This window comes from Phoenix dactylifera, unplaced genomic scaffold (genome assembly GCF_009389715.1).
Source record: "Phoenix dactylifera cultivar Barhee BC4 unplaced genomic scaffold, palm_55x_up_171113_PBpolish2nd_filt_p 000524F, whole genome shotgun sequence".
Lineage (NCBI taxonomy): Eukaryota > Viridiplantae > Streptophyta > Magnoliopsida > Arecales > Arecaceae > Phoenix > Phoenix dactylifera.
This window is the reverse complement of record NW_024067935.1, coordinates 223,820-233,181: the sequence shown is the minus strand read 5'-3', so window position 1 is coordinate 233,181 and position 9,362 is coordinate 223,820. Positions and strand designations below refer to the sequence as shown.

Genomic DNA, 9,362 nt, shown 5'->3' with positions numbered 1-9,362 from the left:
ATTTTTTGAATTCTACGATCCGAGGCGCGTTCATACGATGAACGATGTTCCGTTCGAATTCCGCTACGAACGTCGCATCGAACAGGGCGTTTCTCTACACATTCAACCAATTTTTTATTCATGTGAGGGATTGTTAGACAATAAGAGGTGAATAAGAAAAATAGGCTCCAAAGTGACCCATTTGAAAACTTGCTTCTTAGAAGTGGTGTCTCCTCAAAAGAGTTGCATCAAAAGAGATGCATCTATTTATTTGTATGGATGAATCTTTTCATTTTAAAAACATGATTATTTGTAGGGATGTATCTATTCATTTGAATAGAAAAGACATCTCTCTTCACTTGGTGTCTGTTCTAGAAAATCACTATAAACTCTATAAATAGAGCCTTCCTCCAACCATTTTAAATATTGAATTTTTCAATTCATCTAGTTCTCTCATTCTAGAGTTCTTAAAGAGCATTAGTGAGTTCATTCAAAGAGAGTACAAAAACTCAATTTTTGATTTGCCGTACAAACAAATTGGTGTGCTTCTTTTGTTTGTGAAGATCATTGTACCCTGAAAGGCAGACGCACAAGAGATTTAAAGTACCTATGTGGAGGGCGAAATTTGTCTTAAGGACATAATGTTAAACACTAGCCTTGATCTTACATAGTTAAATCTTCATTTGAGGTCAAAATTATTTATTCATCGATTTATTATTCAATTTATTTTACATATTCGTAATACACACAAACAACAGATTCATGGTTTGGAGCACTTATATCCACCCAAACATTAGCTTAAAAATATGGCCAAATTGGGCTCTTAGATCTTGTTCCTTCTTGAAGTGTGAGAGCTATCTTTGTCCATTCCTACCATTAAAAGCAAAGTCTTCAAGTGAAGCTCCACTTGGAAGTTCATATATAAGTCTCTATCCATATGCATGTGGCTAATTCTAGAGCAAGTCATGAATAATTCATTATTAAATAATATAATTAACAGAACTTTGAATTATTGTTCATTATATATCAAATGTCAAGGAATAACCGGGAGAACCTTTTACTATGTCATCCTTTGACCACGGGCTTCATCTTGGTGAAAGGGTCAAACAATAACCATAATAACTGAGGTCAAACCAATATTTCGTTGAACTAGACTAGTTTTGCCTTTTTGTACTCTAAAATCCCGGGTCAAACCTAGCATCTTGGTGAAAGGGTCAAACCTCTAGCTAGATCCCATGAGGGTCGAACACCTGCCAAGCCCACGGGGATTCTGGGTGCAAACTTGGCCCCTTTTCTCACATTCTCTTTGATTCTTCCCCTCTCTGCTTCCCTTTCTTCTTCAATCCATCGGTCAGAGAAGAAAAAAGGAGGAGAAGATGGCCCAGATAAATAAAGGTCAAGCATCGACGCATGAAGAAGACAAACTTATACATCAGTTAGCCACCCAAGACCTCCCACAAGATGCCTCAAAGGTTCTTCTATAATCCTCCTCTCTCTCTCTCTCTCTCTCTCTCTCTCACGCAAGTACGCACCATTCTGATTTTTATGTTTGGAATCTTTAATTTTTCAAACAAGATTTTAATAACACTGCCAATTCTATGATAACGAGTCCGTATTATTCCCTCGTTCAGCCATATATTTTATTTATGTGAAAATAAAAAAAATGACTATCATAATAGCTATTATTTGTTATTTTAACAGAATATAATAAATGATAACAAGGATAGTGGTGTTATTAGCTCAAGTTACCGTTTACCGAATTTTTTTTCACTACCCATCTAAAATATTGAAAATGAAAAAAATATTTATTTAAAAAAACAGTTATGTGTTTACATATCATTCATTATATATAGTGAAATAAACAGTCGGATAGGAGGCTACCTAAACCCTTATGGCACTTGGTATAATATTATAAACATTGTTTCCATGTGGTATGCTTCGTGTTATCTTTGCTTAATATTAGAATGTTAGATAAAATGGCCCTACAAGGTCTCGGGCTGCTTTCACCAGAAGCCTTTATTCCTCCTTCCATTGCTGTATTGAGCCAGACTCAAGCTTAGAACTCTAGCCAACAGTTCACAGGTTTTACTAAGGAGGCATAAGGTAAGAAATATATAATTGTTAATTATCTATAACGTTATACTGAACGTTATTTGCATGGTATTATCTCTCACCTCTTTGATGAGAGGATGGGGGATTTCATTTTAAGTAGCATTAGCACTCATTTCAGCTTCACAAGACTTGATTTGCCCAGGAGTCTAGGTTCCGGCCTGCGTGGACTGAGTTGGGGTTAGGGACAAGGTGGCATTAGGCATCCCTCATTTTAAAAAGAGCCAAAGTTCTGAACTCGGTGAGATGGTTGGGGTTGGGAACAGATGGCACTAGACCTCCTCCTCTCTCTAAAAAAAATCATTAAAAAACTGTATATATGTTCCGCTATATTGTTATTATTGCTGTATTACAAATGTAAAAGAATTTGATTGATAGGTGTGATTGATGAGGATGAAATTTTTTCAACAGTAGAAATACTGATGCTATTAAAGATGTATACGCAAGGAGTAGCTGTTTCATTTTAGTTACATGTGTCAAAATTAAACCTTTTGTGAATAGTTATTTATTTATCTATTTTAAGAGAAAATGGAAAAATGAATTCATCCTATTTCATTAAGAAAATGAAGAGAATATGCTGTCTTTAGAGGGCACAAAGAAAGGAAAGAGAATAAGGAAGGCAAAGAAAGTGAGAGCCATTCACAAGTCTGTTCAAGCCCTATTCTTTTCATATTTGATCATATACATTGACTATGAAAAATCAAATTGGAAACATATATTGAAGTTATTGATAGAAACTTCGATGATATATGAAAAGTAAATTGAGAATGGAAGGTATCACTACAGGAAAAGTAAGATTTTCCGACGCTTTTTTCCCGACGCCAGGGAAAAGCGTCGGGAAATGTTGGTTCCGCGCAAAATTGTGCCGACGCTTCTAAAAAGTTTCGGTATAGCTTTACAATCGACGACGCTTTTAAGCGTTGTGGAAAATTGGGATCTACGACGACGCTTATAAGCGTCGTCGGAGGCCAAAACCATCTCTAAATCTCAAAACCCCTCTCGATGCCCTAGCTCTTATATCATCTCCTCTCCTCTTCCCTTCGGCGCCGACGTCAATCCTTCTCTTCCCTCCCCCTTCTCTTGGATCTGAGCCACTCTCCTCTCCTCCTCCCTCCGGCGCCGACATTAATCCTTCTCTTCCCTCCCCCTTCTCTTGGATCTGAGCCACTCTCCTCTCCTCCTCCCTCCGGCGCCAACATCGCCACCAACCTCGCTTCCGAAGAAGAAGAAGAAGAGTAGATCCGCCTCCTCCCCCTTCTCTTCCCTCCGGCGCCGACATATCCAATCCCCCCCTCCTCCGAAGCCCAGGTGAGCATATTTGTTTTCAGGTCCTTTCAGTAGACCCACATATAGCCCAAGCGTCCTCCTCTGTTTCCAAAGGAAACACAACTAATTGGTCTGCCAAGATGGTGAAGGTGAGTTCGTTCTCCCTTGAAGTGGAGATGAATATAACTTTCATGCGAATTCAAATGATTTAAGTCTGTACAAGATCTACGGGTTGGATTTGTCCGATCCGAAGTGGGCAGAGGTGGCCGAGAGGGTGGAGGAGGCTGAGAAGCACATTGTGCCTGAGGAGCCGCAGCCTGTTGAGGGAAAATGTAAGAAGGTTGAGGAGAAGCTCCTTGCCTTGAAAGCAAAGAGGGATGACCCCACGCCAGTACTGGCTGAATGGGCGGAACTCCTCCAGCCAAAGAAGGTCGATTGGCTTGCCTTGCTTGATAGGATCAAAGAACGCAATGTGGATTTGTACTTTAAGGTCGGTTCTAACAATTTTTTCTCCTTCTTTATTTTTGTTGCAGGGGTGACAGGAGTAAGCGGATATGCAGGGGGGCCGGAGCGCCGGTGTCACGCCACCAGGGACAGGCGGTGGCCGGGAAGGGGCGGGCCGTGGCTCCAGGTGTTCAGATCTCCTCCCCTCTCCTTGTTTATTCATTTTTCTGTCTATTTTGAGAAACTTGACTCCAGGCAAAGGAGGAAAAGGAGGAGATCTGGGGCGTACTAGAGGAAAGAAAACCCGAAGCCCTCTTTCTGGTGTTTGGGTCTCTCGCCCCTCCGTGCGTAGGCCAGGGGAGGCGAAGACGAAGAAGAGGAGGAGGAGTCCTCGTTTTCATCTTATTTTTGGGTGATTTCTTGGTTTCGATCGATCATAGGCCATGGATGAGAGAATCCTGCCGGGTACTTGCTTCCAGTATCCCCTTCTGGAGTTCACTCGTCTCCCCACCATTCCCCAGGTCCACCCAGTGAGGAAAATATTTTTTTTTAAAAAATGTTGGCTAACGCCGACGCTTATAAGCGTCGGCTTTGACTTTTTTTCCGACGCTTTTAAGTGTCGCTAAAATTTGTCGCTTAAAACTAACCTACCCTTCTCGCCGATGCTTATGAGCGTCGGAGTCTGATAAAAGGAACGACGCTTAAAAGCGTCGGCATAGACCAACGACGCTTTTTTGACGCGTCGGGTTAAATCCGACCCACGCCCACCTGCCCGACGTCTGACCCACGCTTTGCGAAGCGTGGGCTGGGAATTCGCCGACGCTTATAAGCGTCGGTAGAGACAAAAAAAAGCGTCGGGAGTTATTCCTTCTTTTGTAGTGTATGAACAATATATTTAAAAACTTGGAATTGAAAAATTAGATAAATCTCAAAACAAACAACTTTTAATACATGAGACCTATTTTATTAGACTATTTGTATTTTACATGCTTGATGAACAAGCCTAAGCATCTCCATGACCACCATTCTTGTTTTCTCTTCTTTTTACATGCATGCGTCCATTTATATTTGTGTACATGAGTGTGCATGCATGAACATGTATGTACATGTGTTCTCCTTCTTAATACCCAAAAGAGTTAGTCATAATGGAAAAGAAGAGAAAATCGTGTATGCAGTGCTATGAATTAATGTTGGAAAAAATTTTAAACAGACTTATGATGATGATGAGAAAAGAGCAGGAAATTAATAGAGGTAGAAGGATTCCTGATTCAAAGAGCTTGATAGAACATTAATTAGGAGCTCTTCCACATCAGTTGCTCTCTTGAATTGAAACCTCTATGGTTGATGGGTCAAATTGCACCTTTACTCAAAGAGGCTATAAGGTATGAGTAGACATATGCCATCAAAATGGCACCTTCATGCTACAACCCTAATCTTAGCCCTCAGTCCTTGTATTGGCACCGACATATCCATCATAATTTGAGTTAAATAGACGACTATTTGAATTTCAAGAGGCACATATCAACAACTAGAGTCGACATGCTGGACATACATGGAATTTACTTCCACTAGCATCACCATTACCCTATTTGCAGCTAAACCTCGCTTTTGTATGATAATGGATAAATCATAGTAACCATTTTATAATGGATAAATCATAGTAATTCGTTTTTGAGCGAATATCAGAGTAGCCTATAGTGATCACCAAGATACCAGTTTTGAGTCCAAACCCCGATCTTACAGCAGGACATCTAAATCATTGCTATTAGATAAACTTTGGATGCATTGTGTTATAATATCAGCTCGATTCTTATGGTCAATAAAAGTGTGCTATTTGATCCAAATAGGTGATTAAGGACATTATTCCTACCAGATTTAGATCCTTGCTAGCAGAAACCATGTAGCTTAGAACTTTTAATCCATGATTCAACATGATTATCCTTTGAGCCCACATCTTTCTCAAAGCAAAAATGGAAACCATCCATAACCCACAAACACAAAGGATTCGTTTGGTTCAGGAAGAAGAGGAGGAAAGTATGGTTAATGAAGAAATGTCTCATGTTTGGTTGGAGTTTTTAAAAGAGAGAGATGAAAAAAGTAGTTTTTCTTTTCTATGGGAATAAGATTCCATACTTCATGGAAAAGAAAAATACATGTGGGACACTGAAAAGTCTAATTCCCACGGGTTGAAAATTGATTTTTTTGTTTAAAAAAAAAATCATTAAGTTTTTAGATAGAACGGGGTAAGAACTTTTTGTTTATTAAGGGTATAATAGGTACTTTATAAAATTTTCTCAGAAATGTAGATGCTCAACTAAATATAAGCCACTCTACAATATGCTAGTTTCCTGTAGTTAACTAAACATGCAAAAATTACTTTTCTAGATATCATATACCAAGGTATCAGTTTCTCAAAAAAATATTTCAGTGAAGCAAAATTCTTTTCGTGAATCAAATGAGTCTAAAATGGTTCTTGAACACACTAAAGTGGTAGCCTTCTAGTTTAACTTTGATTGTTGCAGCCTAAAATAAAGCAGCCATGATAAATTATCTTTTTCTTTTTCCTTTTTTATATTGTAATATTCATAAGAGCACGATTAATGTTATATGAATAAATCACATAATGGAAAAATTATTCATGTCAAACACTTGAGAAGCATCTTTCAAAATTTTAACGTGAAACCTTTGCCAAAAGGATAGGAAAGATTGGTGCCACCACTGGGTGCCAACCCAGTTTGCAATAGGATAAATTATTTAGACCTTTTCTTGTTAAAAATAAACCAAGCATATTTCTTCCACAACCAACCTTAAGAATGTTATATGACAAACACTTTTGTCCTAGCCGGGCTAAATCTTATTAAGTTCAGTTTTCGAAGAAAAATCTAATCATTATCCTTTTCTTTCCTTCATCAAAGTAATTATGCATTTCTTTAAGCATAAAAATTAAGAATGTTCTATTTATTGGTCATAACTATTATATTCATCAAAACATTTTTTTTGTGGCTGTAGCTAATTGGTCGTGTTAATCACGATAAACTTTGTGACACTGTACATGAGAAAGTACTAAACATTGATGGTGATAGAGAGGAAGATCTCTTCACTATTCCTACAGCAGATTATGAGATCCGACAACCGCGCAACTGAAGACTTTAACTGCTAAGTGAAATCTTCTGGCAAGCTCTCTTGAGTGATGTAAGCGAGAGTAGTGGATCCCATGTCCTACTTTCACTATGATCTGTAAGCCTGTAAATAAATTATGCAGAAGCTTTTGTTTGATCCAAAGTAACCTCTTATTGTGACATGTAACGATTTTTATGAAATCTAATTTAAAATGTACATCATTTGTTCAATACTTTTTAGATGAAAGATATTGCGATGGATCTTATTACAATTTCAAAGATCATGATCATGTAATTGTTCGGAGAAAAAAAAAAGGAATCGAGCTTTGAATGGATGTGGTCCATGTGTTGGTGGTCTCTGTTGAACGGAGTAATGATACATGCACTTGAGGTGCATGTAGCCTCCTAACAGCCTCCTACATTTAATCAATAGCAATATGATTGGAATTTTTCTCAATCTAAGGGTTGCATAAATTTGACAAGATTTCACTCAAGTTTTATATAAAAGGCCCAAATTCAAACCGAGTCTGCCGATTTAAGCCCAAAGCCCAACTCGAAACTAGCCCAAGCCCATTTCCAAGCCTACTTTTGTGGCATCATCCTTGAGTGGATTAAAACTTCTTTAATGCACAAGTTTATTTTCAATATGAAGATGTTACTAATACATCTCACAAACTAATCTTGCTTAGGAAAATATGAATAATTATTTAAAAATGATGGAAAATATAATTCTATTTCGAAATCATCTCAACCAAAGTATCTTATCACGGAAGGAGAGAAAAAATAGGACCATTTTGTAAGAGAAAGCTCTATAAAATAAATAATGAATGGATGAGTCCAAATAGTATATCATTCATTGAATCCTAGAAAACTTTTCTAGAACCAATTGAGTAAAATATAACATAGACCAAAAGATAAGAAATGTGGAACCTAGAAAAGAGAAAATAATATTTTTTAACACATAAAAGTCTAACCATTGATATATCTCATTTTAAGTGTATGGAAGTCATCAAATCTAGTTAAACATATTCAATCATATGCATAGGGGAATGTGCACAGGGGCCTTCGCCTGATCTATATGAGATGTCCAACCACAATACATCTAAACATGACCAAACTTGCAAAGTATGCCTTGATTGCACCATGAGCATGTTAATTGTGTCTCTTGTGTGACAGAAGAATTTTTAATTTTTCTTTACATTTCAACATGACCAAAACTATGAACAATGTCTTGATCGAGAATAATCAAGCCTAATAGTATCCCTTGCATCATAAAAAGTTTCCAAATTTTTTTAGATAATTTATAGATATCTCATTGAGATATCTATCCTAGTGATTGGTACAAGTGGATGGGTCTAGCGCTTTTGAACAGCGTTTCATGATGCTTTTGAACTGACATGCAACCTCATTTAATTGAGAAAGAGAACTATAATTGTGATAGGAGCTTTAAAAAAAATATTTTTAGTCCTCTTATTCAATTGCAGCAAGTTTATGGGAATTGAGTGCTTCAATCCAAATAGCTTAAAGTCTTATTAGTCCACAAAAGTTTGAAAAACCTGAATGGATCCATATAACATGAAGCAATCTGTTGCATATTGATGGAGAGTGTGTATCTCTTGGTTTATCTCACTTATAGTGATGGAGAGTGTGTTTCTCTTAAAACACGAATTTCTTAGTCTTCCAATTAGTGTAAGCCTTAATATATCTAAAACTTGACATATAGATATTCTCTTGGGTTCCTTTTACCATACTTTTTACTTAAATATGAATATCAAATCTACTATCTATGCACTCAACCGATAGTGTGCTTGGCGTTTCCTGATTTCTCCATATATGATGCACCAACCCCAAATTGATCCATGGCCCCAGTGAGCTCACATTGCTTGTTTGATGACAGGATTTGATGCACTGGACCCCGTCTATTAGGCTAAAGATTTATTAATCAAGCTGAAATGCAAAATGGAAAAGACACAGTTAGAGCTCCTAAAGCGTTCAAAATAGAAGCCTGAACTAGTACTGGAACAATTCAGGCTTTCAAATTTGCATGCACATTTGTGTGTGTAAGGGCCAACCTTCAAGAGAAAACAAGATAGTTCTTAAATTTAAGATTTCGAATCAAAGTCAAATTTTATGACTAAAAAATGATACTGAAACTCCTAATTTGTCAGATTATGAAAGGATAAAGTGGGTCTAGTGTACAAGTTAAACCCAACAAATTTTCCAATCAAACCGGGTAGATCAATTGATCTAGCTCCTATACAGCCCAACAAATTCTCCATACTGGTACCACGCCGTAGTGCTTATTTCTTCAATTCAAATATACACCTATGTTTGATGTGGAAGTTGAAGAAATTAAAAGCTCTAGGTATATCCATTCAAAGAGGCTAGTGACAACAAAATTAAAATTTTTACTCTAGAATATTTAGAATCTTTCAATGTTTCTCG

At 37.3% G+C, this 9,362-nt stretch overlaps 1 long non-coding RNA gene across 1 annotated transcript; it reads left to right on the top strand.

The window, feature by feature from the left end:
• Positions 1–2,822: 2,822 nt before the first annotated feature.
• Positions 2,823–7,150, top strand: LOC120106313. Its single transcript, XR_005508496.1, has 3 exons — positions 2,823–3,396; positions 3,888–3,985; positions 6,808–7,150. It is a non-coding gene; the product is annotated as an uncharacterized LOC120106313 (long non-coding RNA).
• Positions 7,151–9,362: the final 2,212 nt, after the last annotated feature.